The sequence below is a fragment of the Anastrepha ludens genome, chromosome 4 (genome assembly GCF_028408465.1).
Source record: "Anastrepha ludens isolate Willacy chromosome 4, idAnaLude1.1, whole genome shotgun sequence".
Classification (NCBI taxonomy): domain Eukaryota; kingdom Metazoa; phylum Arthropoda; class Insecta; order Diptera; family Tephritidae; genus Anastrepha; species Anastrepha ludens.
The window spans coordinates 59,727,815-59,740,231 of NC_071500.1; positions in this window are offsets into that span (position 1 = coordinate 59,727,815).

The window sequence follows — 12,417 nt, forward strand, 5'->3', positions numbered from 1 at the left end:
TTTTCGCGCCATCATAGGCACCCACTTTTATAATTGACAGAAATTTCCTGCGGTTGCTCGGTACTTTGAGTGGAGTGGATTTTGCTACAGTCACCGCGCATTCACAAACTTTATTCAGCTTATGCCTTTAATTGTTTAGTCAAACGGACGGAAACGGTGGCACGATAAGGGGATGAGATCAACTGTCGGCGTCGGTGGCTATTTGGTGTTGGTCTGCCATTGTGGTTGAACGAATTGAGCGCGCCTGCTTTCAATTGCTTAAATATCCTCTTCGCTTTGCTTCCTGTTGCCTTCTTTTTGCCGTTATTACAAAACGCTTCATTTATTCTACGGCCACTGAAACGGAGTGACCAAAGGAGAGACTCTTCGTGCACTCATACACCGACACCAACATGTACACTGATCATGGTGCTACTGTCGAAGCCACAGCAAACGCCAAAGTCTCGGCAAGGGTATTAAGTGCACTAAACTTAACAGGAGCTCCCCAACAAATGATGCCATCAAATTCACCATTTGCATCACAACAACAATACTGCAGCTTTTCAACTAGCAAACAATAAAAGTATTACCCACAAACGCTTCACAATGGGGCCACAGCGAAAGGTATTAAAGGAAGGCGAGAAATCGTTGCAAAATGATTATTTAAATGCAATGTTGTTTTTATTACTTCTTTCTTTTTGTTTGGTACAAACATACATATGTATATATACATATGTAGTGGAAGTACCTACTAATTTACTATTCAAACTTCCACTTGCAAAATCCAATCGAAAGAAATCCTTACCTCGTGATTTTAACACTAGCGGTCGAGTATGTACTTGTGAATGTTGCAAAATGGTGTAGTAGAAGTTTCTCTTTGAAAGTGGCAGTGAAACTGTAAGTATGCTTATGAGCTGCATGCTGGGCAGAATAAATACATACTTATATACAATACATACATACATATATATATATGCATAGAAATGCGCTATTCAATATTCAACAATAAAACTTGTTTGATTGAAATCGATAGTTTTCTTTGTAAATTTTATTTTGCAAGAAGGCTCATTGAGCTTCACGTATTATGCTCAACTAACAAGCTACCATGCAGCTGGTATAGCTGTGCGAGTTTGTCCCTGATTACATTTGGTTAGTAGTCTGTTCGCTGCCCACTGTGGACATGAAGCATCAAATGATTTTTCAAATAGGAGGTGGAGTTCGACCAAAATACCTAAAATATGTATTATGTATAAGTATGATTGCATGTTTCAATCAGTTGTGATAATAAAAAATATAAATAAAATAAATATGCCATTGTTTGATTGTAAATATAAAAGCCACTTTTCGAACATGAATGCGAATTTGGTGTCACGCCAAACTCAATTTTTAAATTTAGGATTATGTCTCTCCTGACACTGTAACAAAAAGCCATATTTTTAATTGGGGTGGTGTCACTATAGAGGCACTAGCATATATCCAAATAAAAATGTGTCATAATTTTGGTACATAAAGTTAGAAATAGTGTTTTTGTGTTATAAATTAAATGTTAATATAGATATTCATACATCGTCGGTGCGCGCAAGAAGATTTAATTGGTGGAAAAAAGCGCCATGGTGGAAAATTTGAAAAAAAAAATTGTGCAGATGGTTCTACTTTGTTCTATTTCTACAGAATGATTGGGTCGCCGTAGTCGAATGGGTTTATGAGGAGTGTATTTTTGCTATGAAAGCGTATCTCATAAAAATTCATCTGCCCAAAATTTAACAAAGAGTCAATTATATACTCGATATTCTCACTATTAGGTGCAGTAAAGAATACAATTTCCTTAAAATAGCAGAACGTCTACAATCTCAAGCAATCATCAACATTGGTAAATATGAAACGACGGGACGCCTGAAGACTCGCGGCAGTGATAACTGGCTTTTGGTCTGTCGGAGAACAAGCAGCCAAAATGGGCATCCCTCAGAACACATACTGCCACAGTTGCAAACAACCGGAGAAAAAGAAAAAACAATCTTCCATTTCCTCTGTGAATGCCCTGCCCTATGGAAGGACAGAATGTTAACCCTTGGCAAACTGCTGTTTGAGAGTCTCGAACAAAAACCAATTATACACATATCAAAGATTTAAATTTTACATCAAGGTCTACACTCGCATGCTCGTTTTATTCATAGCGTAATAACAGAAAGTATTACTGGGTTGTAGTCCAGCTAATTTCATATACGCAGACTTGAAGTTTCCTTATTTACGTTTTTGACTTTAATTTATTATATCTCTAAATGCTGTAGGAGGAAGAATAAAGTCTATCCAAACCACAAGAGGTTGCCCGCAAGGGGCAGTAGTCTCTCCTCTTCTGTGGACACTAGTAATAGACGACCTTCTCCACAAACTGAACAATCTATGACCTGGTCGTATACATAGTGGTCTGGTATGAGGAGACTATTTGTAATCGCATGCAACAAGCCCTCAACATAATAAACAAATGGTGCACCGACAAAGGACTCTCTATTAACCCATCTCAAACTGCGCTAGTGCCCTTCACTAGGAAAAGGAACATCAACATTAAATGTCCTGTCCTAAATGAATCGACTCTTACATTCTCCACAGAAGCGAACTCCCTTGGTATCAACCTTGACAAAACGCTCACTGAGAATTCTCGTCTGGAGAAAGTTACTGCAAAATCCAAAAGGGCGTTTTAGGCTTGCACAAGGCTTTTTGGAAAAACATCGGGCTCAGCCTCAGAATGAGTTATTGTACATTCACTGCAGTTGTTCAACCTATAGACAGGGTTCAAGACATTCACCTTTATAGTATAGATATATTGAACTGCCTTCTACTTCTTTATTTGCAATTCGTTACCGAATGTAAGCGATCATGTATAAAATATAATGCATACAAAATTAAATGAATACAATAAAGCTTAACAAATGTACTCACAAAAATAAAAACATTTTTATAAATTTTTTATAATATTTGAAAAAGCGTCTCTGTTTCGGGCTAATTCCAAAAGATGACCGATATTTTGGACTCCGATTCAGTGTCGTATATTTCGCAACCAGGATAATTTTTTTCTTCCGATACCTCGTATTCCTTCAATTTTTCCTTGCAGTATAAGTTGCAGAAGATTATACTATGATTTCGGCATATACCTATGTCCCAGGTAGGCTGTTTTTCTGCGTTTAATGCAGAATGCGTTTCGCTATTTACTCTTCGAAGCACTTCAGAGTTTGAGACACGGTCGGTCCACAGAATTTTAAGTATTCTTCTTAGTATCCATATTTCGAATGTTTCTATGCGATTCATATCAGAAACTTTCATCGTCCAAGTTTCCATGCCAAAACTGACGGAACATAACATCTAACAAAACGTATTTTTATGTTTAAATGGTTTTAGGTTTTATGGTTTTTTAGAACGCTGCTGTATTTATAAAAAGCAGCTCTAGCCATTTCTATGCGGCATTTAATTTCCATTGAATCATAACATGTATCATTAATATAATATATCGGCCAAGGTACTTAAATTTATTAACCCGTTCAATCGGCATGTTATTACTTGTCAGTGTGAGATTATTGTGAGATTACGACTGATTGACATAAATTTTGTCTTATTGACATTGATTTTCAAACCATATAGTTGGCTTTGTCTTGTCATCCTATCGACCAACCCCATATCTCCTCTACTAATTCGACTAATTACTCTCAGGGCTACTAAAGTCCCATTATACTTTCAAAAAGCAATGCCATGCCGAGCGGAAAATAATTTGAATGTGCTAGACACGCGTCAGTGAGCTACATTCTACTTCGCTAAATTTCGGAATACCATATTTATTTTTTCTCTTCAATCTTTCCATTTTTAAATAATCATCATTAAAATGTGTACAAAATAAACGAATCAACGGAAATGTCAAAAAAAAGTATTTCTCAATTTTTCTTATAGCAAACATTTTTTGAAACAGGTTACATAATAATTTAAATATTTTAATATTGCTTCGTTCACAAAGAAATGCAAGAATATATATTTAAAGTGATCTGAACGAGCGGTTTTATTTTGACATTTCGAGCTTATATCAAGACTTATTAGAATAAATTTGAAGCAAAATATCGAAATATTCGTTAAATCGATTATTTGCGAACACACACCTATTTCAGTGTCCATATAATTAATTGGCTGCTACATGTTCTGTTGGATTTGATCGAGCTCCTCCTCCAATTTATGGTATGCGTCTTGATGTTGTTTCACGTTCTTCAAATAGATGGAGCTACAGTTGTATGCATCCTCCATGGTTTTTAGGAGAAGCTCTTTCCTGGCGGAAATACATACACTCGGAGGTTTTCCATTACCTGCGGAGAGCAAGCACTACTAGAAAAGCCTTTTGCGCCAATTGATGTATCATGCGCAAAGCGGGTTTCGAGCCCGGAAACTTGTAAATCAATACCAGGCACATTTATTCGACTAGTGCTAACTAAATATAATTCACTCTTAGCGCTGTGAGTAAAAATAACTCTGTTCGTATTCCTAAAGAGTTTACAAATCTCTTCAGTATACGATTTTTGACAAATTGACAGTGAAGTCAGTTCTAATCAAAATTATATTAAAAGAGGCACATAATTTTTATTTAGACTTAAATAAAGAGTTGGTTAGGTTAGGGTAACTCGGCAGGCATTAAGCCACTCATAGACCTCTTGGTCCCTAGCGATATCAAATGGAGACTGACCTTTATTAAGATCACGTAGGATGTCAATGCTTTTAGCAAACCTAAGCAGCATAAGAGGATCTGTTTTTGAGATAAAAACACAGAAGATTCTCTAAAATTTCCTTTATATCCTCTCTGTATTTGTCGTTGCTAGCAATCCCTACCTGGTACGCAAGTGCAGCCAATAGATTATGACCAGTCAGCATAGCTATGATAGTTCTGCAATCTTTTCGCGAGTGTGTAAGTACGCATTGAGTCAGTTTTTTGTAATTGGTTGTACACATGACTTTTGCAGTTTTTCATGTGGTCAGATTAGTCCACCTAGCTTCCGCTTAATTTTTCATGCAGTTGTCCATTTTGTTGTATTAGCCGTTTTTGAATGTCGTTCTCTTGTTCAAAATGTAGGTTAATTAACAGCACTTTTCTATTTCATTTACTATTTCGTTTCCTACAATGCCATTGTGGCCCGGTACCCAATAGATGTGCAGCCTTCTGTTTGCGGCTAGCCCATGGCTTCCCTGCTGCGTTGGACATTTTTGGACTTAATACAATATGAGGTTATTGCTTTTATTGCTGCTTGACTGTTCACGTAAATATTAATTATTAAAATACTGATCTGATCTGGCAGCTATCTAATTGGCTACCTAATCTCTAGCTTTGAATAATAAATACCCACTCCCATTCCGTTTAATGTTTGAGAGCCGTCTGTATACATGTGAAAAGTCCTACGGCCAAGCTGCAAGCCTTTGTGCTATCCTTCCTCTTCAATTGCATCATGAAACCTTCCCTCCCAATTAAAGCGCGGAATCAACTCATGTGGGGTTGGTTGGTTAAAATAGTGATTCATCCAGAATCCAACTAGCGCTTCCGCACCATTTTGTTGCCACATCCTCTTTACCAACTTGTTTAACGGTTATTTACAGCATGACATAGTCATGGATATAATTCAGTCTGTGTGGTTTAAGAACCTTATAAGGTTTTGACGTCCGAGCCAGACAGTTGTTCGAGTCTTGCGAACAGTGCTTTGTCAACGGTTGACATCCTCTCATTCCATAAAGCAGGGCATTCACAGAGGATATGGGAAATCGTTTCCTTTTTCTCTGGTTGTTTGCAACTGTGACAGTGTGTATTGTGAAGGTTGCCCATTCTGGGTGTTTGTTTCCGACAGAACTAAAGCCAGTTATGACCGCTCGTGAGTCTCCAGGGGGACGTCACGTCTCTTGCTTGGCGCCTGGTCTCTCCATTATAATCTGCGGCTTGGAGGTATTTTGAGGCAATTGTATTCTGGCTTGCACCCAGTGGTGTGAATACCGATTCTGCAATAACGTTATTCGTGACAAAGTTACGAAGCCAGTTCCTCTGCTTTTTCGTTACCTTCAATGTTCCGATGTCTCGGGACTCAGATTAAGCTAGCGTCATGGGTTTTACTCAAAGTGGTAAAGCTATTTCTACTTTGTTTCACCAGGTTAGAGCTTGTAGTAGCCGAATCCAGTGTCCGGATTGCTGCTTGGCTATACAAAAGAAGAGTGTTATTGATATTAAAAAAGAAATCTGCGATTAGTAACCTACAAGCTTCCCCAATTGTCAGTACTCCCGCCTGGAAGACTCTGCCGGCATTAGGAAGACATACAGATCTTTCAATTCTAAAAGTATGAGAATATAGGTATATACCTGCTCCAATACCATATTCCATTTTAGAGCCAGCTGTATAGACTGTAGTTGTTTAGCGAGAGTCCCTTAATCCATTTCCCCTGAGATGGAAAGAGAGTGGCGACATTCCTATTGAATGTTACCGTTGGGACGATTTAATCAGTCCTCTTCGAGATGTACTGAGTTTCTCGCAAAAACAGATTGGCCTGACCCTAAGCTATTTCTTCCCGGTCACCCGTTTCATTTAACCTAAATGCAGTCATGGATTCCATCTTCTTGATATGCACATCTATTGGAATAACGTACGTCAGCTCATTAAGATCCTCCCTGTGACATGATCTGATTGTATTCTGCCAAGTAATTTGAATGATCCCATTTGATCGTATTAGTACACAGTCCTGATGCCATTAGCCCCACATCATGAGCGTACGCCACCACTTCTACCCCACCCCTATTAAGGGGTTAGGTGGGTTTGAAAATTTCAAAAACTCGATTTTTTTTTTTTGTCTTATTAAATAGTATAATATGTTTAAAATATTGTCCTAAAATTTCAAATTGATCCGAGTAAAATTCTACGAGATAGACCCTTAGAAGTTCCGCCCATCAGGCCATGTCAGTGCAGCGTTTCGTTTTTAAACGCGTTTATCTCAAAAACTCGATTTTTTAAGTCGGTGGACACGATTTCTCGAAAAGTTATGAAGCGATTTTGTTCAAATTTTGCACACATCTTTGGAATAACATTATCAAGTTATTGAACGAAGGATTTTTTTTTTTTTTTATTACAACTAATTTTTTCGAGCCAACACATGACGAAAATTTGACCAAAAAATGTGTTTTTTTGTTCAAAGTCTGTCAAAAATTCAAATTAATTTTTTTTTCCTTCGTCCAGTAACGAGATTTATCCATGTACTAACGAAATATTTTTGGTTTTTTGATTTTAGATGAACCAATAATGAGTTATGCTGTCCACGGCAAGAGCATTTTTTTGTGAGACGTTAAGGGAGATGAGGTACCAACGGCTGAGTTTTCGGAATTTTTAAATAAAAATTTCACAAAATACTGTTTAAATATGTATCTTTAATATGCTGAATTGTTTAAATAAAATATATGATTGTATATATTAAAAAAAAATAGTAAAAATACCCTTTTTTTGAACCTCTGTAACCCACCTAACCCCTTAAGTTTTATTAAAATTTTTCTAATTGCACCAAAAATAAAATGACGGTCATATTTCGATCATTTAGCGAATATTAGAATAAAAAAAATTAGGTCTTTAGTTAAACTTTGCTCCATTAGCAATATTTTTAATACCAAATTTATTATATAATATAATATTATATTTTCTGTAATTTCGCAGCAGTATGGAACACAAAAAATAGTTGTATTCATACAAGCCATACAAAATGTATGTGGATGTATGTATGTATGCATGTATGTATGAGTATGTTGGTGGCAAATGGTATCCTACCACTCGTTTTATTTTTTCTAGGCTTCTCAGTATTCATTTGCTGCTCGCACACACATTTAAGCGCACAATCATATATATGTACATACATAAGCTCACATGTACGTACGAGTATGCGTGCACTTACGTGCTTATGTACTTATGTTTGTTCAAGAGTTGAGGCTTATACGAATGTAACCACCTTGCGGTGATTGATGCTGCTGCACTGGTTTCGGGGTTTGGTTAGTTCTTCCGTTGGCTGATATTTGGCTGTCCTTTACATTTAGCCAGGAATGCATGGGCATGTTGCGCAATGCTGTACGATGACACGCCTTGAAGCTATAGCGATGTTTACTGCGTATCTTGTACGTGATTCGATTGCAGAAGCAATTTGCCTTCTGATTCCCAACAAACGGACAATTTCAGAAGTTTGTTTAAAAAGTTTTTCTGCATTAAAAATAATCTATTGATTTTTTTAGCAGACTTAAAAAACGGCGAGTTATCCATTCAAGTTAATGTTTTGGCTTATGTTTTAAATCTACATGTTTTATTTGTTCGCGCATAAGTTCTGCAAATCAAAATAGCACTTGTAAAACTTATTTAAGGTGAAACTTATTTCATATCGAAACGCAAAGGTTACATCGTCTTTTTGAAGAATGGGACCTAAAAAATATGACATTTTAGAATTGTTTCATTTTCAAGTTTAGTTTAATGTAGTAGTGCCCAGGTTTAATGCCCACTGTGGGCACGAAACACAAAAATGCCAGAGAATGCTTTTTGTAGTAGCGGTCGCTCTTTGGCAGGCAATGGCAAACCTCCGAGTCTATTTCTACCGGGAAAAAGTCCCTAATAAAAAACCAATAACATCAAGACGTACAGCATAAACTAGAGGAGAGCTCGGTCAAACCATCTATGAGGTGTAATGTTAAAACACCTCTAAAAACATAGTTAAAAGAAAAAAATTAAAAAAAAATTACATTTCATAGAAGTTAGATTTACATAGAGAAAATCACCCCATCTGTATTCAAAATAGCACAATATTTGGATTTTCAGGGCATCAAACTTATTTCCTTCTATTGCCAAATCGCCTATATTTTTATGCGAAAGGGTTTTTTCATACAGACATAAGTATAGACGTATGTAAGCACTTTCATACAAGTCTGTATAAGAGATACCATCACATGACGCCCTTCTTTCTAATTCAATTTTATTTATACAGTCACAACTTAAGTATCAGTTTAGAGTTTACTAAAAAAACAACACAACCATCAAAAGTCAAACTTAATAATGAAAAACTTGAGAAATCAGGAATAAAAATCTAGTGTGTACACACGACAGACAGTAAAACAGCAATCAACCCAGCTTTGTGGTATACACATGTCGCCATTTTATCAGAAAACAGCTATCGGTACACGTTAAAGTTTCTTCCAAATATTTAACTTTTAACGAAAGGTTATAAAAATATTGCGAGCACATACATATACTATTATAATATGTATGTTTTAGTAATATGCTTTTCTTGTGAAAAGAAATATATTGGAAAATGTATCAGAGGGAGATTGGCTGGTTGATGGTAATGCTCCCAAGGAAACTACTCAGGAGTCAAACCATTTGCACTGTATTGTATATAGATATATGAAACCCGATAAATACATTATTTCTCGCACCAAGTACCTCTTGGGGGTTTTATATCATAATTTTGGTCAGGACATGCGAAAAGTAAATACAGTTGCTGTTCCTATAAGCGGAAATTCACTCTCCACAGGCCTGACTCCCTGAGACTTATTGACGGACAGCATGCCTTCACTTCTTTAAAACAGAGTGCAGATAAATAGGAGTTGGGTTCAGTATAACGTTTCAGAGAGATCGACCCTCATTTTATATTTGCGTATCTTATTGTTTTAGTGAATGACTTTAAAATTTAGACATATCAATGGTTATCGCAATAACTGTCATAATTTATTATTGTTGATTTAAGAGGCAAAGCCAGAAATAATTTATAACTAGAAAAACCTATTTTTCACAAAATATTGAAACGAATACCATTTATTATACTAAACAATATACCGGCTACTTTGCTATGCTACAAAATTTTAATTCAAATAAACTTGACGTTGTCGAAGTAAAATCCACAATAACTACTTTACATTAACGACAAACATTATTCATGATTTTTCCTTTTTTAAGGTAATACAAGTATTCTCCCCAACAACAATTTTTCGAAGCTGATTTCAATAATTTATTTTCTCAGCTTCCCTTGCAATTTTGTGGGCAAAATCCACTTATTATATTTATTTAACAATCTTTCAACCACACATTTTTCCACCTTTTCCTATTTCACTCATGTTGACCTTTCTTTAATTTTTCCTGCTCTAATATTTCGTCAGTGCTCAGCGGTAGTGATTATTTTCATATCTCCATTCACAATATATCAGGAAAAATTTCTGAAAGCCACTACAGACATGTTTTAGTTCTTAACGGTAATGATTATTGTATAATTACTTCACTTCCGCATATATATTTAAGTAAATACATACATATATATACATAATATAAAAGATGCTTACACTCTTTATTGGGTGTTTGGTCGAGCTCCTCCTGCTATATCTCGTGTGCATCTTGAAGTTATTCCACAAATGGAAGGACCTACAGTATTAAGCCTACTCTGAAAGGCAAATGGCATTTTCTAGCATTTTAATGATTCGTACTCACAGTGAGTTACGAATCTTATCACGCACCAACCCATTCGACTACGGCGCCCGCCTTCTTTTAAATAAATAAAAAAATCCATTTAGAAAAATGTATGTATCTTCCTGAATTCATGACTGGGCGCGCTCATTGTTGTCCTCATCAGCATAAAATTTCAAATTTACATACTTTCTAATAATAAATTTGCTGAACCACAAAATATTAATTAAGAAGTAAAAGCTATCGCAAAACTTATCTGTTCAGCAGTCAATAAGTCTATTCCCCAAGCGCAGTGTAAATTTTCGAAGGTACGTATTTCCCGTTTAATGCTGAGAACTTATAAGCAAAGCATCTCCAACTCCAATCTTCTGAATTACGAAAAGTTCATTGATCCTCCTAAGAAAGCGATTAAGGAGTCTGTTTTATCAAGTAAAGTTTTGAAATTTCGCATTCTCGGATTTCTCTACTTTCAACGCTTAAACTATTTGGTTCAACATTAAACCACTTAGCAGTGTCCCACCCCATTAAAACTATATTATTCGTATCTAACAAAATTTTCATTAGCACTTATTTGGTCATTTCAGATTCCTTTTCCTTACTATGGTCTAGTTATTCCAATGATAACAACTTTTCTGAAGCTTATATCAACGAAAACATTGGCTTTTTAAAACATGCACTCCTCTTCAAACCTCTCCCGATCAGCTAAACACCTAAAGCGTGAAATTACATTCTGAAATTTACAAAATGCTAAAGGTAAGACTCCTGGTCTTTTAAAGGCTCGCCTACTTCATGTTTTAAAATAAAACATGTAAAAATGTAGATTATTTCAGTTTCACTTCGTAATAAGTTTCAATAATTTTAACGCGTCTTTAAGTGTTTATGGTTAAAATTGTACATCTGTCTACTTGGCAAATATCAAAAATGACATAGAGAAAAGGTATCATGTAGGAATTATTCACTGCTGATATCTAGGGTTCACTTTTGAAACACCCTTAATTCAGAAGTCTTTTATATGGAAGACAATGCCCAACATCGATGTAAAAAATTATCAAAAATCAAGGGGATTATGGAATATACAACTGCATACCCAGACTTTTCCTAAGGACTCTAATTGAAAAGTTCAAAAATTTGAAGACGTTATTACTTATACGTTATTCGCTAAATATTTGTTAGTTTTTTACAAATTTGGAACTTTCAGTTTTAAGATTTTTGTTTAAAATCAATTATATTTTTATAGAATACTTATGAAAACATTTAACTTGAAAAAAAATTCGAATATTGTAAAGCGATATTTATTTTTTTAACTGGTTTTGTTCTTTTTTTTCATGTTTTGTAATATTGTAAAAAAATAATAAAATAAAAGGTATTTAAAGAAAAAACTGCGGTTTTTAAACTTAAAGCAATAATTCATTTCATGTTTACCAAAGTTTCTTCTTTTTGTCCACATTTTGTAATATTGATCAAAAATTATAAAATAAAAAGTATTTCAAGAAACTCTGCGTTTTTTAAACGTAAAGCAATAGTTCATTTCAAGTAGAGGGAGAATCAAAACCAATGAATAAGTTCGGCTGAAATTGAAACTGAAGAAAAATTGCAAAAGAACTGAGGTCAAGGCTTACAAGTTCCAAAAAGCACACGATCTTTCACCCCAGCAAAAAAAGTTCGGTGCGAAAGAGCAAAGGAGTTATTGCGCTTGCACGAACGTGGCGAATTTCCTAACGTTGTGTTTTCTGATGAAACAAATTTCCCAATTGAGCAGTTCAACACTCTAAACGATCGTGTTTACTTGACCGAACGCTCATACGAGAATTTGAGCCTACGTATGGCCACTCGAAGCAATTTCCCATCGCAAGTAATGGTTTGGGCCGCAGTGACCGCTGATGGACGCTCTCCAATCGTTTTTATCGAGCCTGGTGTCAAAAGGAATGCGACTTATTATCGGGAAAATGTTTTAGAAGCTGCT